The sequence below is a fragment of the Mus caroli genome, unplaced genomic scaffold (genome assembly GCF_978045245.1).
Source record: "Mus caroli unplaced genomic scaffold, Mus_caroli_1 scaffold_5, whole genome shotgun sequence".
In the NCBI taxonomy this organism is placed as follows: Eukaryota; Metazoa; Chordata; class Mammalia; order Rodentia; family Muridae; genus Mus; species Mus caroli.
In genome coordinates, this window is record NW_028227260.1 from 142289142 (window position 1) to 142315589 (window position 26448).

Genomic DNA, 26448 nt, shown 5'->3' on the forward strand with positions numbered 1-26448 from the left:
GGAAACATAGATGGTGACAGTTTCTGGGAGATCTGAGGAGTCCAGGTTAGTTGACACTGTTGTTGTTCCTATGGGGTAGCCATCTCCTTCAGCTCCTTCAGTCCTTCCCCTAAGTCTTCCATAGGAATTCCCTACCTCAATTTAATGATTGGCTCTAAGTATCTGCATCTGTCTCAGTCAGCTGCTGGTAGAGCCTTTCAGAGGACAGCCATGCCAGGCTCCTGTCTACAAGCACAATATGGTATCAATAAAAGTGTCAGGGGTTGGTATACAAGCATGGGATGGATCCCAAGTTGGGATGGTCACTTGGTGGTCTTTCTTTCAGTCTCTGCTCCATTTTTGTCTATGCCTTTCCTTAAGACTGAAACAATTCTGGGTTAAAAATTTTGAACATGGGTGTGTGGTCCCCTGCCTTAACTAGGGGCCATATCTATCTACTGGAGGTGATTTTTTTTCACATTCCATTTCCCTACTCTTGGTCATTTTGGCTAATGTCACCACCATTGAGTACTGGTAGCTTCTTCTGTCCCCTGGTCTCTGAGCTTTTCTAGAGATTCTCCTTGTCTCCCACTCCACACTGCTGATATTTCAATTCATTCTCCTGGCCCCCTGGACTTCTCTCCTGTCTCTTCCCATAACTGATTCTGCCCCCTTCCCCCTCTACCTCTCCTCTTCCCTCTCCCCTCTTCCACCCAGGTTCCTCCCTCACTATGCCTTCCATGATAATTTTGTTCCACCTTCTGAGTGGGTTTGAGTTAGTTATTCACACTTGGGCCTTCGTTCTTATTAAGCTTCCTATGGCCTGTGAGTTGTATCATGGGTATTGTCTTAGTCAGGGTTTCTATTCCTGCACTAATATCATGACCAAGATGCAAATTGGGGAGGAAAAGGTTTATTCAGCTTATACTTTCATACTGCTGTTCATCACCAAGTAAGTCAGAACTGGAACTCAAGCAGGTCAGGAAGCAGGAGCTGATGCAGAGGCCATGGAGGGATGTTCTTTACTGGCTTGCTTCTCCTGGCTTGCTCAGCCTGCTCTCTTATAGAACCAAGATTACCAGCCCAGAGATGGTCTCACCCACAAGGGGCCTTTCCCCCTTGATCACTAATTGAGAAAATGCCTTACAGTTGGATCTCATGGAGGCATTTCCTCAACTGAAGCTCCTTTCTTTGTGATAACTCCAGATGTGTGAAGTTGACACAAAACTAGCCAGTATTCTGACTTTATTTTGCTATTATCCACTTATCAGTGACTACATACCACCCCCTCTCTTCCTATCCCTCTGTCCCTCCCTCCTTCTACCTCCCTCCCTCACTATCAGGATCTAACAGAACCTCATGCACCTCTGAACTAGAAACAAAGAATAAATACTCCAGTCAATAAATGGGCAGATGAACCTAACAGATAAGTTTTCATGGAGTCCATGGGTGGAGAGGTGGTTCACTGGTTGAGTGCATGTGCTGCTCTTGCAGAGGACCCAAGTTCAATTCCCACTGTCCAGCTTGCAACCACCTGTAACTTCAGCTTTAGAGGATCCAATGCTAATTTCTAGATTATGCGGGTATTTGCATTCACGTGAACTTACACACACACACACACACACACACACACACACACACACACACACACACACACACTTAAAAACAGTAAAATAAATCTTTTAAAAAGATGCAGTACAAGTGGCTAATAAATACATCAGCAGAATCTATGTTCATATACTTGTCACTGAAGAATAGATAGATAGATATATAGATAGATAGATAGATAGATAGATAGATAGATAGATAGATAGATAGATAGAATGAATCGATACATACAAAGAATTAGTGTCAACTTCACAGTACCCTAGGACATTTTTGAAGGTACCACTTAGGTTCATTTTACTCTTGGTTTTAAAAACTAGATGAATTCTCCCCAACCCTGGGTTTCAAAGCCTTCTTCCTTTTGTTCTTTGTAGGCTATTGTAACTCATCCTCCAGATTTCAACTTAAATATCAATATGCCCAGGAACATTTCCTGAGTTTCCCATCTGGAAAGTTAATGGTTTGTAATTATATATTTTTTGTTTGCTTATTTGCTTTCTATCCCATTAATGCTAGATCACTTAATATGCTCTGGACATTGCAAAAACAAAATGCCACACAGATTATTTATTTACTCACAGTTCTGAAAGTTAGAAAATAGAGAAAAATATGGGGTTTGTTCCCTCCCAGGCTTGTCTTCTTAACTTGAAAATGGTCAACTTCTTTCTGCATCTTCACATTGTCTCTAAGTATATGTTTCTGAGTCCAAATTTTTCCTTTTAATAAAACAACCCGTCGTCATATGGGATTAGGGCCAATCCTTATATTCTCATTGTAAGTTAATTACCCATATAAAGACACTGTCTCCAAGTACAGGAACATTCTGAAGTTCTAAGGGTTAGGATGTCAACATACAAATTTTAAAAAGATACATAAGGAATGTTGAAATTTTTTCACTGCCCAGTTCAGAACATAAAACAGTGTATGGCATAAATAGTTTATTTTTTTCTTCTATTTCTTTTTTTTAATATATATACAATAGGTTCTTAACAATGGTTAGTAATATGGAAGAATCTTTTGTCATAATTAGGTTTTTACTACTGTGAATAGATACTGTGATTGAGGCAACTCTTATAAGGACAACATTTAGTTGGGGCTGGTTTACAGATTCAGAGGTTCAGTCTATTATCATTAAGGCAATTGCATGACAGCATCCAGACAGGCATGGTGCAGGAGGATCTGAGAGTTCAGCATCTTCATCTGATGGCTGCTAGAAGACTGGCTTCCAGGCAGCTATTATGAGGGTATTAAAGCCCATGCCCACAGTGACACACTTCCTCCAACAAGGCCACATGCACTCCAACAAGGCCACACTTTTTTTTAAATTTTTTTAAAGATTTATTTATTATTCTAAGTACACTGTAGTTGTCTTCAGATGCACCAGAAGAGGGCATCAGATCTCATTATGGATGGTTGTGAGCCACCATGTGGTTGTGGAATTTGAACTCAGGACCTTTGAAAGAACAGTCGGTGATCTTAACCACTGAGCCATCTCTCCAGGCCACACTTCTTAATAGTGCAACTCCATGAGCCAACCATATTCAAACCATCACACTATTCTTCCCAAATTGTGGTTCTTACATGCTGGGAAATTCTTATTCTTCCACATTTATTCTCTGCACATTGACCACTTGTGAGTTTCTGCATTAATCACCATCTACTACTGCTCAAAGAATGGACATACAAGAATGATGTCAGAAGTCTATATTGTTTGGAGGGTCGCCAGGATATTGTTGAACAGTTGCACTTTATTTTGAATATACTGGTATCAATTTGACTTCTCTATAATCATTTAACCACATTATATAATAATTATGTTTTTCCAGTAAAGGAGTAGAGCCTGAAGATCATTTTCACCATCTATGCCCAGATATTTGCTTTTTTGATCTTATACAGATCTTATGCCAGTAACCACAGCTGCTGTGTGGATAGTCATGTAATGTCCAGAAGGCATCATTTCACAGCACACATTCCCATTCTCTGGCTCTTCTGCTGTTCCTACCTTCTTTTCTGTGATGTCCCCTTATCTTGGTGGTAGTTGTGATTAATATAGATGTCCTGCTTAGGACTGAGTACCCAATCTCTTATTCTCAGCATTTTGACTAGTTCTGCATCTTTCCCTTGACTGTTTTCCACAACATAAAGAAACTTTTGTGACCAAGGTCAAAAGCAACTCAGATCTGTGTATATAAATACAGGAATTTAGGAGGTGCTTTGATTGCTATAACCGTGGGTTATCTCTTATTCTCCACTAGACGGTCCCACACTTATTTACTTATAGGTAGCATTAACTATCTAGATATAACATGCCCCCGCCCCCCAAAAAAGAAAACCAGAAAGAAAGACATAAAATGGCAAGGGAAGTGTGTTAGAGAAGTTATGAAAAAAAATTGAGAGAGGTAGATATGATCATATTTTTTGTATACATGTGTGAATGTCTCAAAAAATAAAGAAAATTAAACATAAATAAGTATAATTTTAAATGCCACACCTATCATACAGTAAATTCTTCTCATCTTTGTCCCTAGAAAGTCTGTTCTGAACTTTTACTTTGTTACTGATTTGTTGATTTAGTTCTGCACTGGTCACATTATTATGTCTTTATGATATATATATATATATATATATATATATATATATATATATATATATATATATAATTTTACTGATTTGTCGATTTAGTTCTGCTTTGCTCACATTGTGTCTTTAGGATATATTTTAGCACTTGGCTTCGAACCCCTTCTCATTCCTCTTTCAAACAGTTTGTTTCCTTTGCCTTACAGAAGCTTTGAAATATCATGAGGTCTCATTTGTTGATCTTAGAGCATAAGCCATTGGTGTTCTGTTCAGGAAATTTTCCCCTGTGCCCATGTGTTTGAGGCTCTTCCCTCACTTTCTCTTCTATTAGATTCAGTGTATCTGGTTCTATGTGGAAGTGCTTGATCCACTTGAACTTGAGCTTTGTACAAGGAGATAAGAATGGATCAATTTGCATCCTTCTACATGTTAACAGCCAGTTGAATCAGCACCATTTGTTAAAAATGCTGTCTTTTTTTTTAATATATTTTATTACGTGTTTTCCTCAATTACATTTCCAATGCTATCCCAAAAGTCCCCCATACCCTCCCCCCTCTCCCCCATTTCCCTACCCACCCATTCCCATTTTTTTTTTTTTTTTTGGCCCTGGCGTTCCCCTCTACTGGGGCATATAAAGTTTGTGTGTCCAATGGGCCTCTTTTTCCAGTGATGGCCGACTAGGCCATCTTTTGATACATATGCAGCTAGAGTCAAGAGCTCCGGGGTACTGGTTAGTTCATAATGTTGTACCACCTATAGGGTTGCAGGTCCCTTTAGCTCCTTGGGTACTTTATCCAGCTCCTCCATTGGGAGCCCTGTGATCCATCCACTAGCTGACTGTGAGCATCCACTTCTGTGTTTGCTAGGCCCCGGCCTAGTCTCACAAGAGACAGCTATATCAGGGTCCTTTCAGCAAAATCTTAAAAATGCTGTCTTTTTTTCCCACTGGATGGTTTTAGCTCCCTTGTCAAAGATCAAGTGACCATAGGTGTGTGGGTACATTTCTGTGTCTTCAATTCTATTCTATTGATCTACCTGCCTGCCACTGCACCAATTCCATGCAGGTTTTTTTTTTTTTTTCACTATTGCTCTGTAGTACATCTTTAGGTCAGGGATGGTGATTTCCCCCAGAAGTTCTTTTATTGTTGACAATAGTTTTCGCTATCCTGGGTTTTTTGTTATTCCAGATGAATTTGAGAGTTGTTCTTTCTAACTCTATGAAGAATTGGGTTGGAATTTTGATGGGGATTTCATTGAATCTGTAGATTGCTTTTGACAATATAGCCATTTTTACTATAGTAATCTTGCTAATCAACCAGCATAGGAGATCTTTCCATCTTCTGAGGTCTTCTTTGATTTCTTTCTTCAGAGACTTAAAGTTCTTGTCGTACATATCTTTCACATGCTTGGTTAGAGTCACACCAAGATATTTTATATTGTTTGGGACTTATTGTGAAGGGTGTTGTTTCCCTAATTTCTTTCTCAGCCCATTTATCCTTTGAGTGTAGGAAGGCTACTGATTTGTTTGAGTAAATTTTATATCCAACCAATTTGTTGAAGTCATTTATCAACTGTAGGAGTTCTCTGGTGGAATTTTTGTGGTCATTTAAGTATACTATCATATCATCTGCAAATAGTGATATTTTGGCTTCTTCTTTTCCAATGTGTAGCCCTTTGAGCTCTTTTTTGTTGTCTAATTGCTCTCCCTAGGAGAATATGTATGTATGTATGTATGTATATATATATATATATATATATATATATATATATATATATATATATATATATAGAGAGAGAGAGAGAGAGAGAGAGAGCAGCCTTGTCTAGTCCCTGATTTAGTGGGATTGCTTCTTCAAGTTTCTCTCCATTTAGTTTGATGTTGGCTACTGGTTTACTGTATATTGCTTTTACTATGTTTAAGTATAGGCCTTGAATTCCTGATCTTTCCAAGACTATTACCATGAAGGGATGCTGAATTTTGTCAAATGCTTTTTCAGTATCTAATGAGATGATAATGTGTTTTCTTGAGTTAGTTTATGAAGTGAATTACATTGATGGATTTCTGTATATTGAACCATTCCTGCATCCCTCGGATGAAGCCTGCTTGAACGGTGAATGATTGTTTTTATGTGTTCTTGGATTCAATTTCTGAGAATTTTATTGAGTATTTTTGAGACTATATTCATAAGGGAAATTGGTGGCAACCAACAGATTGGAAAAAGATCTTTACCAATCCTACATCTTATAGAGGGCTAATATCCAATATATACAAAGAACTCAAGAAGTTTGACTCCAGAGAACCAAATAACCCTATTTTAAAAAATGGAAAACAGAGCTAAACAGAGAATTCTGAACTGAGGAAACTTGAATGGCTAAGAAGCACCAAAAGAAATGTTCAACATCCTTAGTCATCAGGGAAATGCAAATCAAAACAAACTTGAAATTCCACCTCACACCAGGCACAATGGCTAAGATCAACAACTCAGGTGACAGCAGATGCTGGTGATGATGTGGGGAAAGAGGAACATTCCTCCATTGCTGGTGTGATTGCAAGCTGGTACAACCACTCTGGAAATTAGTCTGGCTGTTCCTCAGAAAATTGGACATAGTACTCCTGGGCATATACCCAGAAGATGTTCCAACTAGTAATAAGAACACATACTCCACATTGTTCATAGCAGACTTATTTATAATCACCAGAAGCTGGAAATAACCCCTGGAAATAACCCAGATGTCCCTCAACAGAGGAACTGACACAGAAAATGTGGAACATTTACACAATGGAATACTTCTCAGCTATTAAAAACAATGATTTCATAAAATTTGCACACAAATAGATGGAACTTGAAAATATCATCCTGAATGAGGTAACTCAGTCACAAAAGACGGCACATGGTATGTACTCACTTAAAAGTGGATATTCGCCGTCCCAAACCCGAAAGGTATTGTGGATGCTGGGAAGTGCTTTCTGACTGGAGCCTGATATGACTGTCTCCTGAGAGGCTCTGCTAGAGCCTGACAAATACAGAGGAGGATGCTTGCAGCCAGCCATTGGACTGAGCATGGGTTTCCTGATGGAGGAGTTGGAGAAGGAACTGAAGGAGCTGAAGGGGCTTGCAGGCCCATGAAGGGAGCAGCAGTGTCAACAGGTCAGACCCTCCCCCACACACCCCCGTCTTCCAGGGACTGGACTACCAACCAAAGAGACTACACATGGAGGGACCCATGGCTCTGGCTGAATATGTGGCAGAGAATGGCCTTGTTGGCATCAGTGGAAGGAGAGGCCCTTGGGCCTGAGGGTGTTCAATGCCCCAGGGTAGGGTAATGTGAGGGCAGAAAGAGGTAGTGGGTGGGTGGGCGGGGAACCTCCCTCCTAGGGGAAGGGGTGGGATAAGATAGGGGGTTTCTGGAAGGGAGACCTGGAAAGGGAAAAACATTAGAAATGTAAATAAAGAAAATATCTAATTAAAAACAAACCAAAAAAGAAAAAGAATAAAAAAATCCAGTTTGTTTCTTCCTGTGTATTTACTCTTTTTGATAAGCTTTAAAATCGTTTTATCAAGTTGAACATTAAGTATTTGGTTTTAATCTAGAATAGAAATGTACTACATTTATAAGGCAAACTAGAAAGAATTAACACTTTATTAATCATAAGTTTTTGTAATAATTGTATGTCTATCAACGTTTTGGATTTAGCACTGCTTTTTGTTTGTTTGTTTGTTTGTTTGTTGTACATTTTGCCCTTTTCTTAAGATCATTGGTAAATATGGTAGTTTGTGTTCATTCTGTGAATTAATTGATACTTGTTTTATTATGAGTGTATATTAATTGTTAAAATAATGGAGTTCATTGTGATAGCTATACACGTGTATAGAAAGTACGTTTATCTTATCCACTCCTTGTTATCATTCTGTATTCCACAGCCTTCATCCCTTTCATCTTTCCTAATATTCCCTATTCTACTTTCATGTTTGTATTTTACAGATTCCACATGTAAGAGTAATTGTCTTTCTGAACATTGCTTATATTTTAAAATTCTCTCTTTCTGTCTCTCTGTCTCTGTCTCTGTCTCTGTCTCTCGCCCTCCCTCCCTCCCTCCCTCCCTCCCTCCCTCCCTCCCTCCCTCCCTCCCTCCCTCCCTCCCTCCCTCCATTTGTGTGTGTATGTGTGTGTGTACCGTGTGAGCACACCTTTAATCCCGGCACTCGGGAGGCAGAGGCAGGCAGATTTTCTGAGTTCAAGGCCAGCCTGGTCTACAAAGTGAGTTCCAGGACAGCCAGCGCTACACAGAGAAACCCTGTCTCATAAAAACAAAACAAACAAACAAACAAACAAACAAAAACAAAAACAAAAAAATAACAACAAAAAATGCAACCTACTGATCCTTCTCAAGAAAGGCTTTTGTTTGCTTGTTTCAGACAGGGTGTGAAACTATGTGGCACTGATTAGTCTAGAACTTCCTATGTAAAAATCTGCCTGCCTCTACCTCCTGAGTACTATATTACACTTGGAAGTTTTAAATTTAATTGTATATGTAAATCTCTGTATATTCAGTACTGGTACTGGCACTGGCCAGAGGCATCATAGATATCCTTGGAGCTAGAATTACAGGTAGTTGTGAGCCAACATGTGTTCTGGGAACCAAACTTAGGTCCTCTGCATATGTTATACATGCTCTTTCTTTTCCTCCACCTCCCCTTTATTGGATATTTTCTTTATTTACATTTCAAATGTTGTCTGCTTTCCAGGTCTCCCCTCCAGAGAACCCCTATCCCATCCCCTCTCCCACTGCCTCTATGAAGGTGCTGCCCCACTAACCCACCCATGCCAGCCTTCCCACTCTGGCATTTCCCTACACTGGGGCATCAAATACCCACAGGCCCAAGGACCTCTCCTCCCACTTATGTCTAACAAGGCCATTCTCTGCCACATATGCTGCCTGAGCCATGGGTCCCTCCAACTGTGTTCTTTTGCTGTTGGTCCAGTCACTGAGAGCTCTTGGGGGGGGGGGATCTGGCCAGTTGACACTGCTGCTCCCCCTATGGGGCTGCAAAGCCCCACCACTCCTTTAGTCCCTTTTCCAACTCCCCCATTAGGGACCCCACGCTCAGTCAAATGGTTGGCTACAAGCACTCGCCTTTGTACTTGTCAAGCTCTGGCAGAGCCTCTCAGGAGACAGCTATATCAGGCTAACTCTTATGCCCTTGGGAACATCCTTGGTCAGATTATTTGAAGTATAAAGGCCTACCCTAAATATCTTTTTTGCCAATTTTCCTTCAGTTTTGCTGGAAAGTTCATCTATCCTGTTGTTGCTGTGTTCCTTCAATAATATTAGAACCAGCTTCCCTGAGCTTCCCATGCAGACTGAATGCCAGCAGCTCTCTAGGAATCCTCCAGATCTTTAGTTCTAGAATAGGACTGCTTAGACATTCATCCTAGAGGACTGAACAACTGTAGGATCCTTTGTCTCTTCAGTGTGAGACAGACATTGTTGAAATACCAATACGATGTTATATCAGTCATTCTATTAAAAAATGTTAATATATACATTCATAATATAAGTTCTGTTTCTTCAGAGAATTCTGGCTAATACACATGGGTTCCAGTAATCTAAGTCAGGCTTTCAGGCTTGCACATCAAGTGCTTCTATGGGGGTGGGATGTATAGCAAAACTCTCAAATCAATTTATATTAACACCATGATAGGAAAATCCCTTGGCTTTGGCATTTCTGAATAGAACCTTGATATGCTTCATATGAATCAGCTTTGTTTCCCATATTATTCTGTTTTAGTTTACACTGTAGAAAAGTCCACTGCTATGGCTTTAATATAGTGAGAACTTTTATGTTACTTTGTAGAATTGGAAGCTACTTTGATTCATGAATTGCAGTTAAAAGCCAGTTGAAACTAGATCTAAATTTGTTGTAGCTTTGTCTTTTAAGAAGGATAAATTACACCTTGGTTTCTCCTGACTTGGGATAAGGGAACTATGTTTTATTGTCCTATACCCATCCATCATTGTCTGAGAATTGTAAGGTCTAATGATGTGGTATTGGTGAGGTTAACCCCCTGTTACTTCCTGCTCCATCACCTGTGAGCAAAGTGGCTCTTATACACTTTAGTCAGCTCCGCCTAATATAGCTATAGAATTTAGCATGGGTTCATGTTGCTAAAGGAAATCCAAGAGGTCCTGAGCAGAGCAATGGCATTACTGAGTTCAAGGTGGATTCTCTAGCTGTTAAGTCACCTTCTCTAATGTACTTTACTTCAGGAAGACACTAAATTAAAACAAACAAGCCAGGTTTCAGAATTTTAGAGATTACTCTCTCAAATGACTTATAACCATTAATTCACCAGTCCTAGAATGTTTTGGTAGGTGGTAAGTGGCTTAAGTGATAGGATTGGCATCCTTTTTTGAAAACCAAGAAGCCACCTAACAAGGTGCATGCCTGAACACAAACAACCATCTGCTTTGAGCTGAGGTCTGAGAAAATGATGGGTGAGAATAAGGTTTGCTCAAAATGATTTTTCTTCTGTATTGTATAGATATGAGAGAAATGAAAAGCTTAAGTTTTCTCTATGTAACAGATTCAGAATGGCCTTTGCCTAGGAGTTTTCGAGGCTTTGATCACTAAAAATAACTCAATAAAGGACACAAAATACATTGTTTCAAACAATAACAGAAAATGCAATAAAGTAATAGGTGTGTAAATTAGCTATATGCTAAAATATAATTTAAAGAAAGTCTCCAAATCCAGAAGACTTTAATTCTAATAAAGCTTATTCATATTTCCTGTTTCATTCAACACATACATACTAAAGAATTATTATTTTATTCTCATCTCCATAGTGAGGAAGCATTCATTTGTCTTGTTCAAACATAGTACATAACCTTAAGATATAAATTACACATTTAGTATGTAGCAGATCGAATTTTCAAAGATGACTGCATATATTGACCTCCTCTCATTTTGAGACAAGGTTAAGCCAGGTTCACCTTAAACTGCTACATAGCTGGGGATGAATTTGAATATCTGAACCTCTTTCTTCCACCTCCCAAGTATTAGAAATATAGACATGGGCCACCATGTTGATTCTTCATGCTTTTCTTACAGTATGATGTTGACAGTTCTCTACTGAGTGGTAGCATCTGTTTCCTTCTCTTAAACCTAGGTGGACTTCTGTAACTGCTTTAATTGATAGAATATGTTTAAAGTACTTCTGTGTGACTTCTGAAGTCACAAATGTGTCCGTATAACACACAAACTCTCTCTCTCTCTCTCTCTCTCTCTCTCTCTCTCACACACACACACACACACTCACACAGCATTTATATTTAAAACTGAGCCACCATGTTGCAAGAGTATCAAGAATATGTAGAAGCCACATGATATATTTCAGCTGATGTTCTCTGGAAGAACTTTTTAGAAGATATATGAATGGACAAATCTTCTAAAGAATTCCAGCTTCAAGCCTTTGTTCTATCCTAGATGAAACCTAGGCATCATTGTGTGGATGCCATCTGTTTATAGTGTGTTCTTTGTGAGGTTCTGACCCATAGAATCTACAAGTGACACTAAATTGCCATTGTCATTTTGAACACTAGGTTAGTGGCTAATTTCCTGAGATGTATATTAGTAATTCATTGTTCCTTGTTGATTTAAGACATAATTACCATATACTAGATTTCCAAATACACACAGATCTATTTATGAACCCATTTATATTTCATCATCCTGTTTTATAATATCTATTGAATAATTATTGCTTCATTTTCTTACTATTGTATACTCTATAGAGTATGCCCATGCACCTTAAAGACAAATAGTCAAAGATAGACCAAATATATGACAGTGGTTCCACAACATAGTTTCACATCATGACATGTGGTTATCTTAGTTTTTTGTAAGTTCATGTTGCACAAAGTCCAAATCACCTAATGAGACAGGTCTCACAATACGTTAAATGCTATTAAGTACTTCAATACTGTGATAGTAGATAAATAGCTAATGCCACAATAAAAAAACTCAAGTTTCTGTTGTTTTGTGCAACAAAGACTTATTTCACATATACATGATGGCCACCGGAGGGTCACTTATTTCTACAGATAATTATATTCTTTCACATAGAGATTCAGTGGTCTAGGCTGCTTCCATGTTGTGGTGCCACTATTCAAATTACCCAAGCCCTAAGAGATAGCTAGAGAGTTTGTGCTCAGGTTGTTGAACAATTTCATCTGGAAGTGACACCTTTTCTGCCCAATGGCAGGATTAGTTATATTGTCTCATCAATAATGAAAACAGATGGTTATTGAGTGAGTGACATTATTTTTTCACGAAATTACATAGATATTCTTCTCATCAATATATTGGTCCTGAGAGATTTTAAATTTTAATATATTGAATTTGGGGTTCTTTTTTCTTAAAAAAAATGGGATTTTAGGAAGACATAATAGTGAATTTCTGTAATCTTTGCACTTAAGAAATGGAGGCAGGAGAATATGGAGTTCAATGGCAAAATCATCTACAGAGGGCGCTGAGCAAACCTTGTAGCTAAAATCAAAACAAAGAAACTATAGAGTATTTTTCATTGGCACAGGTGTGGGAAATGAGCTAAAACAAGGAGGGACCTAAATGGTTCCCTACTTAATAAAATTAATTACTGTATCTATCTAGTTAATTATTTTGGAGCTTGGGCCATGCACATAGTAAAAATGAGTTCTACCACTGAGCTGTTCTCCCAAGCACTCAAGTTTCTATTTTATACTCTTAGAAGTTTTCATTTAATTCCTACTGACCAATACTTTGTAGTTCTTAATGCTGTTTTGTGAATCATTATTTAATATTTATTTCATTTAGCATAGGCTACAACCAATTCCTAAGCTTATACCCCAAAACTAACAGTGTTTTCAAATTTCCTTAAGGTTCTCCTCTCACAGTCATTGCTCATTTTCTGAAGTACTAGTCTGAGAATATTTGACTTGAAGCAGAAAGTAAAGCACATGATGTGAAGTTCTCAATAATTTAACAGTTCTTTGGCTTCCGAAGAGTAAAAGATAGCTCTATGGAAGATAAGATAAAATACATCATTAAATAAGGAGCTTCTCTCCAAAAAGCTTTGGAATGGTTACATAATTTTATTTGGAATCTCTGAAACAGTAAGCAATATATGGACTTTTATCAATTTCTTTCTGAGCTGGCATACAGTTCTCCTTAGTGGAGGGAGGGAGAAACTTGTGCTTTTAATATTCATGTGCTCATCATCGCTGATATATGAGAGTATAGAAATATTCCACCATTGCCTTGGGACATGACCCTTCAATCTTTCCTAGGACTGTCTCATTCAGTAAATCAGGTATTCTGAGGTTACATGGTGCTTGCATGTTTCTTTCATTCTGCCTGTAATGGAAGTAGACCTTAGTACTGTGCAAGACTATTAAATATTAATTGACACAATCTGGAATGAGGCCAATTTGTGTCCCTTTTCTTTTTTATAGTTGCTCTTCAAATGATCTACTTTCAGAGCTCCCAAAGGCATCTACCAGGTTGATGATGCCCACATAGGTATCTGCAGCTTAGTCTCACCACTAAATCCCTAAGTTCCATCCACTCCTCCACTTGAGTATGTGGTGGGCATTTATTCTTTTTTTTTTTTTTTTTTCTTGATTGAGTTGAGTCTTGTATGTAGCCTGGGCTAGTTTTGAACAACTGCCAATTCTACATAGCCCAGGTTTGCTGTGAATTTATAACTCTCTTGCCTCCAGCTCCCAATTTCTGAGATTACAGGTGTACACGACAATGCCTGCCCTTTCACAATTATAGATTTCGCCTCCATCCTTGTGACAAATGCCTTTACTTTTTATTATTTCTCTAGATAGAAATGTGGTTCAGTTCATTGTTTTGAATAAAAGCCTGTACATTCCAAATTCCCCATTTCCTCCTCATGTATCATAAAGCTAGCCCATTTGCAAGTTCTTCATAAAATTTACATTCAGAATCTTTGCAGAATCCAACAACATTTCACCACTCCACCACTACTAGCCTAATCCAAGTTTTCACTAAGAGGTAAGTATTAATTTGTCTATGAATTATCCCATGCAGAGATGGAATTGGCCTCCTGCTAATCTCCATAGAAACTGGCCCAGGCCCATACTTAAGGCAATCAATCTTGGTCAGCCCTGAGACTTGGATCTCAGCTTTCCAAGCACAGCAGCTGGGATAGGGGTTGGTGCTTCTCCAGTGATAATCACTGATGTGGTAAATCCTGTTGTCAGCTCCTCTCCTAGCTTCCACAGCATTGGAAAAGGAACTGTTGGAATTGAGTAGAATAAGGCTCTGATATATTATAACATTATTATATTCAATTCCCTAATTAAGCCAGAGAAAAGACTGGCAAACTAGGAATGCAGTCCAGTATCACTGAATCATATTCCTTATTTTCTTCTGTGATTCTGGAGATGCAAGCATTCTGCTACTGAGTTATAGTCTTTGCTCTCAGAGTCATATTCCTATAACATACTGGCCTCTTATCACATCAGGGAAGAAATTTCTCCTAATAATTCAACACAAAAGTCCTGTCTCACCAAATTTTCAATACTCTTTCAATCTGGAATCTAATGTAAAAAATGTAAAGCTTCTTCTGAGTGGCAGAAGCAATGAAGAGCTCACATGGATGCTGTGAACACCAATTCAGAGGACCTGATCTATTAGCCATCTAAACATCTGTCTGCATTGTACAATATATGAATAAGTTGTCAAAATCAGAGCTCTTGGCTCTGTTGCCTACATCTAGTTCATTGCACTCACATTCTTTTATTTTATTTATTTATTTATTTATTTATTTATTTATTTATTTATTTATTTATTGGTTTTTGGTTTTTTTGAGACAGGGTTTCTCTGTGTAGTCCTGGCTGTCCTGGAACTCACTCTGTAGACCAGGCTGGCCTCACTCATATTCTAATTGGTCCCATTTTCGTTAAATGGAACCACTATTTGTTCAAACCAAAAAGCTAACTGCAATCTCCACTATCTCTTCTCCTAACTCAAAAATTAAATCTACCAGCAACTTCTACAACTTTTCTCACTTTTGAAATATAGCCAAAATTTTACCACATTGTATTGCATTGACCTTCAAAGCATAGTGCCTGTTTACACAAAGGGCCTAAAGTGATTGTCAATGTGAATCATGTCATCCTCTAGTTCACTTTCCCCAAGGGCTTCTAATCACAGGACTAATTCTCCAAATGACCATAGGTTTATCTGTCTCTTGATTTTTCCCCTTGCTTTTATTCACTTTGTTTTAGCCACAGTAGTCTGCATTCTTGATCTTGAATCTGCTAAGCTTTCTGACCTTCCAAGATAGCTTCCTCTGCCTGGAATTGCCTCCTCACTTTTATAAGAGCTCTCTTGTGTCACCCATGTATCCACTCAAATATTGCTTCCTTCTGTGTAAGTGCCCATGCATCCCAACTGATTAAATCAATCTTCTGTATCATTAAAACATTCTGAAATAAGTTATCTTTACAAAATTCTAGAGCTCCATTGGTCTTTTTAGTCTTGGGCAATTTTGATGTAGCTGAATTAAGGATGTATACAATACATGGATCCCTATGAAGGAAACAGATAATATTCAACTTCATATACCAGTAAGAAGTATCAATAGAATATTTAAATTAAGATTTCTTGAAAGTAAGTAGAAATCATTGTTATAAATTTCTATTGAGCTAACCGATATTTGAAGCATGAACTAGAAAAAAAATCACTCATTTGAATATTAGTAAAAAAGAGAACTAAAGTGTTGAAAAAATGGGATGACAGAATTAGGATGGGTAAGCATATGAAGACTAAGAGAAGAAATCTCATAGATTGAGGAATAAGACCATAATAAAATGGACATGACAGTGTCTAAATGCTAACATGGAGCTTCTCAACAGTAGAGCAGAGTCCTATGCTTGACTTTATTTCTCACTTAAATAAATAAGGACTAATTTTATAACTGTAGTATAACAAAATAGCATACATTGTTGGAGGACCTGTTTTCTCCTTAACAATATATAAAATATATTTATACAAAAATATAAGTCCCCCTTTCCCCTCAAATGTTCTTTGGACTACCTTGAATCCTAGGATTTTAGTTATGTGTATAAAGTTATTCATGATCTTTCAGGTCTATTTCTGAAAAAATCTATTGAGAAAAAGAAAGATTAGATAAAAAATCTTGATGTTTCTTTTATAGTAACAAAGTTGCTCTTTAAGCAATTTCTACAAAGGTCAAAAGATGCTTAAATTTAGAGCCCAGAGTCATTTTCCTTTTGGTATCATTTTTTTTTAATCAAAATACTGATTTATGCCTTTGATGAGACGTGCAGTATGTTGTAAGAAAAAAAAAAAGAGTCTTCTAGGGACTTTGATGGAGCTCATAAAATGGTAGAGAAGATGCCAAGAGAGATTATTCATTAATATTTGTGCATACCTAGTAATTTGTTAGTTCAAATGAGTGCTCTGAGGTTGTTTACTGAATTGATGGACTGAGTACATTTATAATGGCTAATATCTGCTCTTTGGAACAACCTGAATTGTTATTTTGTTTTCTTGAGGCAGTCTCCATCGTACAGTAACCTTAGGAGTGATAGAAGATGTGCATGCTTTGTTATGTTCTTAGGTTATTGTTATTATTTTGCATATACCATACTTTTAGACCAATTTTTAATTTACAGAAAAACCTAGTGGCAACTAAAGAGAGTTCTCATATGCTACCTACAATCAGTACTATAGTGACAAATGATTTGCTGTTGTTACAAATGATCACCCACCAGTGATATATTATCACCCAGAGTATACTGTTTACTTTAGGTTTTGTTATTGATGTCCATCCCATGGAGCTAGACAAATTCACTCACCATTACACTCAGTTGCATAATGATGGATAGCTATAGTATCACACGGAGTAGGTTCCCTGGTCTGAATCTCCTCTGCATTCCATCTATTTAGCCTTCCCTCCCTACAACAGTTGTGGAAGCCACAGTTGTTTTTATTGTCTCTACTGTTTTGCCTTTTCTGGATGGCATGGGATTAGATGCACACACTATGGAGCTTTTTCAGAAAGACACCTTTTACTTAGTAATACATGTTCAAGGTTTTCAATATCTTTCAAGATTTTAGACATGTCATAGTGAACTACCAAATGTGATACCTGATAGGTTCCTGATACCTAGTGAGAGTTTTAACCTAAAGCATTATATTTCTTCCAGGAGAGGACTTTTTTTTTTTTTTTAATTCTATGATCAAAAAATCAAATGCAACAAAAATAGTTCCTGAATTAACTAGTTTACTGTAAGGCATGAGAAGGAACAAACAAAAGATAAACAATCAAAAGTATGTTCATGAAAACACACAAAGGGGGAGGGGAAGAGGGAGAGGGAAAGGGGGAGGGGAAGAGGGAGAGGGAAAGGGGGAGGGGAAGAGGGAGAGGGAAAGGGGGAGGGGAAGAGGGAGAGGAGGAGTACCAGTTGATCAATCAAGCACTGTCAAGGCATGGCAGCAATTGTCCAGGTCAAGGCAACATTATAATATATGCTAATTGTTAGCACCAACCAAGTGAAGGACTTCTTCACTCCCACAGGCCTTTAGTGGCCAATCGAGTTAGGAGTCAATATTCAGAGAGTGCAATTAGTGAGATGTATTCAAAATGTACTGGAATTTATACTCCCAGAAATTAAGTGGAGTTCTAGGTGTCAATTTTGGCACTAACAGTCTCATTTACACATTGGTACATAGTTGCCAGTGGGTTGTCATCCAATTGTCATGGTGACTATCAGCCAGCCATGTGACCCAGTAACAACTTGTTTCACAAAAGAAAACTCAGAATGGAGTAAGTGCCTTTAAAGAAGCATCATATTACTTATAATTGAAGTACCAATTTACTTAGATTTGCTACAATCACAACATGGGAAAATGCACTTTACTACAACTACTCATTCCTTTCTAGTGTTAACTTATAGCATATGGATATACTATAGTTTATCCATTTAACCCTGAAGGATGTTTGATTGCATTCAAGTTTGACAATTACAAATAACACTCTTATGAGCATCTGGGGATAGGTTTTGTGTCCGAAGTCTTTAAATCATTTGATGAATATCAAGAAGTGTGACTGCTGGATTGCCCAGTAAAAGTATGTTTCGTTTTGGAGAAGACTACCAAATTATCTTCAAAAATGCCTGTACCAATGAATGAGAGCTCATGATGCTCCAGGTCTGCTCTAATATTTGGTGATGCATTGTTGTCAATGACTTGGTTTTGTTTTTTTATTTTTAATCATTTAATAATATGTATCAAGTTATTATTGCTGTGCCTTTCTTTTTTGTATTTTTCTTCCTTCTTTATATATCCACAAGATATGTAACTCCTTAGAACTCAACTGTTCACCCTTGACCTATATTCCCCAGCCCTCTCATTGCCATTTTCCTTTGCAGTGCTCTAACAACATATTATGTAGATAGTTTTTCATATTATTAGTATCTATCTATGTATATACTTGACTATGATATCTAGTCAGGCAGTTGGCTAATTTTTGATACCAAATTATTGTTAATTTTTTGTTGTTTAATTTAAGTGATATATATATATATATATATACATATATATTCCTTTATAAGATGTATCTTTTATAAATATTTCTTCCCAGCATATGTCTTTTCTTCTCTTTTTCTTCTCAATTCTCCTATCATAATCTTTTTTAAAAACAGAGTGTTTCAATGTTAATGAGGTCCAACTATGAATGAGTCAAGATATTAGTATAATGAGAGGAGTATAAAAGAAACACACATATCTGGGCACAGTTGTAGATGCCTGTAATCCCAGTGCTATGGAGGAATTACTGAAGGACTGTCATGTGTTTGAGTCCATCCTATTCTATTTAGAATGACACTATCTCAAGGAAAAGGAGGTGAGGGGGAATGTTAACCTTAACCAAGAATAATGATGTATGAAAAGGCCACATAGAAACCCACTGATTTATAAGCAAGCTACAGATATAATTAAAAAAAACAGACAGAGAGAGAAAAAGAAAGAAACAAGGAAGGAAGGAAGGAAGAAAGGAAGGAAGGAAGGAAGGAAGGAAGGAAGGAAGGAAGGAAGGAAGGAAGGAAGGAAGGAAGGAAGGAAGGAAATATACTTAGTTTCTACCCTCTACAAATTGTTTTAATTATTGTGGATTACAATCTGAACATCAGAATTTTCAAAGCTCTCCATTCAACTCTGAGGTTCCCAAGCACAGATCTAAATCCACAGAACCATTTGTCTAGTTTCAGGCAACAGCATTTTATGATTAAAAACAAAAACAGCCCTGGAGAGATGGCTCAGCACTTAAGAATGCATGCTGTTCTTGCAGAGGATTTGAATTCAGTTCTAAGCAGACACTTCCAATGGCTAACAGCCACCTGTAACTCTGCCTGTAGATATTCTGATACCCTTTTCTCGGATCCTTAGGCACTTGTATTCAGTTGTATATGCACACACACACACACACACCAAAACTCATTTTTTTTCTTGACAACATAACAACTTTCTCCCTCTCTATCTTTGGCCTTTACTTTTCAGTGTTATAGAATGGAGTTCTAGTGTTCTTCCCTAAATTCACACCCTTCCCTTGATGGGATTCTTCCTTTATGGAGGTGAACCCCATCAGCCACTTGCTTTAAATGTTTTTTTTTTCTAGGTACACAAGCTGGCAATGCATAGTTTCAGCTCTGAAGTAGTACCTGAAAAAATCACTCTTGAATATCAAACCATCTTCTCTATGTTCTACATTTCAATTTCTGTGTCCTTGAAGAATGTCAAGTCGAGCCTGTTCTGAACTAAATAATGATTTCAATTCTATACTCACTAATTCTGTATTTCTTTCACTACACTATGGGGTAGGAATCACCCTTGAAGCTTCTTTAAAAAGAAAATCACCAAAAACATCCAAATAAGAAACTAGTTTTCTGCATTCTACTTCCAAAACATGTTTGAAATCTAACTATTTCACTCTGGCTTTAATGCTTCAACTTTGATAAAAGGCCATTACCTAAATTTGACTGGGAGACTTCCATGGCCTCTCCCTACTCACTCCTTCTTTCTCCCTCCCACTGTATCTGCTCATGACTCATCTCTACCCAGGAGCCATAGGGATCTTCTAGAGATACAAATCTTTATTTTTTTCAGTCCACAAATGAATTCTCCTTTAATTGTAAACAAGCAAACAAACTGTATACATTTCTTAGGGTGACTATATCAAAGCACCTCTAAATGGGTGGTTTTAATCAATAGAAATAGAATGTCTTGCAGTTCTGGAGGTTAGAAGTCTGAAGTCACTGTGCCAGAAAAGCCATGTTGACTTTGGCAACTGTAAGGGAGATCCTCCCCTGTTGATTCAGATTTCTGAGACTTGCTGGTAATCTTTGGCACTCCTTGGCTTGTGGCTACATCACTCAACTCACATGACCATCCAGTCCCTATATGTCTTCACATCATCTCTCTTCTCTGCATTTCTGTATTTCTGTCTCTTGATCTAACAACAACTTCTCCTCCTCCTCCTCCTCCTCCACTTCCGCTTCCTCTTCCTCTTCCTCTTCCTCCTCTTCTTCTTCTTCTTCTTCTTCTTCTTCTTCTTCTTCTTCTTCTTCTTAATAAAGACATTAGTAATAATGAACCAACACCACTTCATTTTAATTTGACTACCTTTGTAAAATCCCTATTTTTAAGTAAGTAAGTTCACACTCTGAGGTGTAAGGGTGAAGACTTCAGCATATAATCTTGTGGGAAAACACAGCCCATAACAAAACCCCAAACTGTCAATTTTGGCTTACCCAGCTTTATGTTGGCCTCCCTATGCACAGGTTCTGTATCCATTTATTTAATTAACCCCGGAGAAAAGACATTAAAAAAAATAAGCTTAGCGTTCATACTGAGCATATGTGGTCTATTTTATCTTACCTTTAGTTCCTAAACAATATAATAATTATTTACATGCCTTAACATTGTTTGGAGTTATTTTAAATAATGCAGATATTATTTGAAGAAATATATATATTTTTATGCCAATACTATAGCAATTTATGTAAAGGATTTGAGTTAGCATCAATTGATTTTGCTACCATGTAGATACTGAAGATCGACTATATATAGCTTCTGCCTTCATCTCTGACATTGTCCAATCAATTGTTCCTCTCATTCTGTTCAACTACCCTGGCATTTCTGCTACTGCAGCTTGCTTTTAGCATTGAAATACAGATATCTCTTCTACATAGAGAACCACTCAGATCATTCTATTAACTTACGCCTGTGAGTTAGTCTATCTCATTATTGCTTCATTTTTCTAATTAACATTTGCCACAATCTGAAGCCACCCTGTGTACATATTGTCATGCCCGTTGTGGCAGATACTACTAGTTATCTATTCAGCTATCATTGTCTATGGTTAAGAATCTGACTACACACTCAACTGTAAGCCATGTACTGGTACAAGGGATCAGGCCAGTGATGAAAACTGTGCTTATGTTATCAGAAATTGTTGCTAGACTGGGTCAAGGCCAGGTCAATGTGATGTAAAAGAAAGACTGATGTTTCTGGATATTTCTCCTTCTTAAAGCATGCAAAGAACAAACTCTTCTGTTTTCCCCTTGGCACCTACATTTCAATGTGATTTCTAGAGTTCTAGCTAGCAGCCATATTGATTCCATGAACTGACCAGCTAAAGGAAAACAGAAGCCACCAATGTTATGATGGGAGAGCAAAGAGCTTGGGCTTTTTGAGGATCCCTCTAACTTCAATAAAACTGCAGACTCTGATCAAGAATTGTGCCTGCGACTTTTATGTTAGTTTGACGCATACTATAATGATCTGAGAGGAGGGAACATCAGCTGAGAAAATGCCTCCATAGGTACTACTGTAGGAAAGCCTATAAAGGTATTTTCTTAACTAGTGATAAATGAGGGAAGGCACAGCTCATTCTGAGGGGTGCCACCCCAAGGCTGGTGGTCCTGGGTTCTATAAGAAAGCAGGCTGAGTAGCCATAGTGAGTAAGCAGCACCAGTGAGCAGCACCTCTCTATGGCTTCTGCATCATCTCTTGCCTCCAGGTTCCTTGATGTGGACACATATGCCAAATAAGTCTCCTCTTCCCAAAGTTGCTTTTGGTCATGGTGTTTCATCACAGCAATAGTAACCCTACCTAAGATAATTATCATAAATGTCCTTATGTTTTAATCCATGAATACTTGGCATGTTTGTCATTTATATTTAATATTTCTTTCTGAACCACACCATTCTACCACAACTCTAGTGGTGGAATCTTTGGCAACAATGAAACCCTGGGATGAGAACACAGACAGGTAGTGTACTGGCTGGTTTTGTGTGTGAACTTGACACAGGCTGGAGTTATCACAGAGAAAGGAGCTTCAGTTGAGGAAATGCCTCCATGAGATCCAACTGTAAGACATTTTCTCAATTAGTGATCAAGGGGGAAAGGCCCCTTGTGAGTGGGACCATCTCTGGACTGGTAGTCTTGGTTCTATAAGAGAGCAGGCTGAGCAAGCCAGGGGAAGCAAGCCAGTAAAGAGCATCCCTCCATGGCTTCTGCATCAGCTCCTGCTTTCTAACCTGTTTGAGTTCCAGACCTGACTTCCTTTGGTGATGAACAGCAGTGTGGAAGTGTAAGCTGAATAAATCTTTTCCTACCCAACTTGCTTCTTGGTCATGATGTTTTGTCCAGGAATAGAAACCCTGACTAAGGTAGCTAGGAGGTAGTTAGGAGAATTTTTTTTTGAGATTTCAAAGTTTATTTCCACTTACTTGGTTTTGCTTTCGGACAGTGACTATGCTTTTTGGAAATCAGTTCTTATCATAAAAGAATAGTTGAAATTCGGTTAGTAACCTAGATACTCAGAAGGTTGTGACAGGAGTCAGGGGGAGCCTTGCCTGCATAGTGAGACTGTGATTCAACATAAGAAGTAAAGGACTGAAAATGTATGTCAGTGGTAAAGGGCCCCAAAAGAATTGCTGCTCAGTGAATGCAGTGGTGAATTGAATCACCTGTCTGTATTCCTGTTGGCTGCTTAATCTTTAGTGCTCTGCCTCAGTTCTCTTATTTATATCTTCTGTTCTTTTTCTCAGATTGCCCTCTCCTTTGGCTTTGTTTGTTTCTCTGCTTGTTTGTTTGGCAGCAGCATTGGGAATTGATGACTGACTGGACCTTCTACATGGTCAGCAAGAAATCTGGTCCCAATTTTTAACGGCAATCACTCTGCTCTCCTGTTGAACCCCATCTGGCCTCAACTTCCTAGCTTAGCTTTATGTTGTTTATCACATCTTCCTGGCTCACTACTGCATACATTTAGGCCAAGTGAAGATGACTGGATATTATTATTATTCCACTAGCAGGCCTTGCTCCTCTACTTCCCACTATGTACCTTGAAAGCTTAAACCCAAAGGAGGATGAAAATCCCCTCGATGGACCACCTCTTTTGCTTTTCTTGTGGCCCTGATCATATTCTACCAGTCAGTATCTTCACAAGCCAATATTTTTTTACCATACCATTTCATAAACACCTTAAAAACTGGGTACACATCTTCCCTTTATTTCTCACCTCCACTAATAGTAAGACTGCTTAGGGAACACCTGTTACATCATGGGAGCCACATAGCATAGTGAGTGTCTAAGCCTTAGCCTTTGAAAACAGGAAAGCTGGAGATTATACTTGCCACCTGCTTGCTGTGCCAACCAAAGGCAAATCACCCAACTTCTCAGAGTCCTTGTTTTCTTCATTGGTAAAATAGAAATAAGAACATTATATAGAGAGATGGTTATCTTTCTAAAAGAAATAATACATATGGAACATTTGGTACAGAGTATAGCAGAGAGTAAGCATCCATTAGGGGATTGCTATTTTTATTAATAGATATTTCCTAGATGAATGAGATTTATATCTTGGAGGGCAAAAAGATTAGTACTTTCATAAATAAATATAAAATTTGTGCCTAATACACTGTGTTGGATTGAGAGCACACATATACACACATATGCACACACACACACACACACACACACACACACAAATACAAACAACACCATGTACCTTGTTATATGCCCATATAAGAATTTTCTTTGTGTCAACAGTGTCATAGCAGAAACTATAACAGAGTTGACAATGATTTTGAATCTATTTATTTTTGAAGATGTGGTAGCTGTATGTCTATGTGTATATTAATGGTGTTAGTTTCCCTAAAAGAGGAAAAATAGCATTAAAGACAGGACTTCTGGTTACCAACCTCAAAACTGACTCTAGCTAATTAAATCAGAAAGGAATTTATTGGCAAGATTATGGCAGGGCCAGGGTTAGGTTGTAGTTCATGGAGTCATCAGGAAAGCTCTGTAACTTTTAGGTTCATAAATGGTGGTCAACACAGATACAGCAGAAAAATATCAAACTGGTAAGATTGCCCTCCCATAAGCCTTCTGTCCCCAAGGCCACCCACTGTCACATTAATGGGATCTGTTTTCCTTAACATTGGGCTGCTGCAGCCCCCAGGCTTTCCATTCCAGTGTGACCACAGAGAATAATTTCTAAGTGTCTGTATGCCTTGTTCATTTTTTCTCGTTCTGTCTAGTGAACTGCATGAATGGTTTGATCCTTTAAGTCTGCAATGAGGAGGTAGGTCCTGTCTCCCACTTGCCTTGGGCTTATATTCTGGAGGAGTATTTAGATGATGGGTAACTTTTCTCACTGTCCACTAATACACTTAGAGAGAAGCAATTGGAAGACAAAAACAGAAACAAAAGACTCAAATATGATCCTTCGAGGCAGGGGTGTAGTTCAGTAGCAGAGTGCTTTCTTAACATGTCTGAGTCCTGTTTCATCTCCAACACTGGGGTACGGATGCCTTTGAAGATTATCCCCTGAGATATCTCCTTCTTTCCACCCCAAATGCATATGAAATGGTAGCAAGAGAATTCCCATTCTTTCGCATAGATGGAAATTTAAAGGAAATCCTTCTTTCTTAGCAACATTTATCATGGCCAGTAAAGCAACTGCATGACATACTGACATTTATAAAAGGCTCACTGATGTGCTGAAAATAGTTGCTGTTGCCAGATACCTATTGGCAGGTTTCGAAACAGGTCCCCTGGAGCCTGATGGGCAGAGGCAGAACCTCCCTTTGAAAGGCACAGATGGTAATCTTTGCCATCCCTGACAGAGTAAAGCAGGAGGAAGCCATGGGGCTCCATCTGGGAAAGAGCCTGTCTTCTGAGGCCAAGCAGTCAATGTGTTTGCACTCTTTACACTTTCTGTGGTAATCTTTTAGAAGGGCAGATTGTAGAAGGCTGGAAAATTCCATCCAGGAAGAACCACACCTTTTATGTTGCTTCAAAGCAGATAGGGCAACCCTGAGAACCCCTAGGCACAATATGGCAAGATGGAGCAGTAAGCACATTCTGCGAAAGGTGCTTAGGAAATATTTCTTAGGAAAATGAAGAGGCTGGTGGCTGTCAAACTCTGATATTTGAAAATGCTGGTGATCTAAGACTTTATTTTCCCTCTGAATCGGATCCACCTAAGTAAGCCAGAAAATGTATTCATGACTGTTTCCATGGCTCTTACTCACTGGCAAGTCATAACCCCTTGAAGACTATTCCCATTTTTAAAGGTCCATTTACCCTTAGCTCTCAGAAGTAGATTTTGTGTCTGGTCCAAGGTAGACAGGGCTTTTCTGATGGAACAAAAGAAAGTTACTTCTTAAAAGATTGAGGCAAAGCTGAAAAAATTTATACACCTCTAGTAAAACACTAGTAGCTGTTTGGAGTAATGGTTCTGTGGAACAATACAATTTGGTTATCGATTTATTAATGAGAAATAATCAGATACAGCATGACATGAAGGTTTGGGAATCAGAAATTAGCTAACTGGAATTTTTTTAAGGTTTATGAAATATTTCCATTTTAATAAATTTTCATAGTGACTTCATTTCTTAATTTACATTTTCATCAGTATTAATAAAATAAACTGTTTTATGTCTGAATCTACCAGTCATTAAAACAGTTATAAATGATTCTTTGTATTGTCCTCTGGTTTCTAAAATTGGTGATCATTTCGTCTTTAAGTATTTTAAGGGCGAGATTTGTGTAATGTTTCCCTTTGTGGCCCCAAAGCTCTTAACAGGGCATTATTCAGCAGCAGGTGCTTAACCCACACACAGAGTTCACCTTTGTCTCTTTTCTACTAATTGTGATGTAGTGGGTTGGCCTTACC

The 26448-nt window shown here is 38.1% G+C and overlaps 1 protein-coding gene across 6 annotated transcripts in view; it reads left to right on the forward strand.

Annotated features, from left to right (window-relative positions):
• Ndp (norrin cystine knot growth factor NDP) overlaps nt 1-26448 on the forward strand; it is a 136549-nt gene that overhangs the window by 85035 nt on the left and 25066 nt on the right. For 2 of the 6 annotated variants that reach the window (XM_085838252.1, XM_085838254.1), the window contains exon 2: nt 1959-2044. The exons of the other annotated variants lie outside the window; for them this stretch is intronic. The gene's annotated coding sequence lies outside the window, so the exon portion shown is untranslated. The remainder of the gene's footprint in view (nt 1-1958; nt 2045-26448) is intronic. 6 annotated transcript variants of the gene reach the window in all.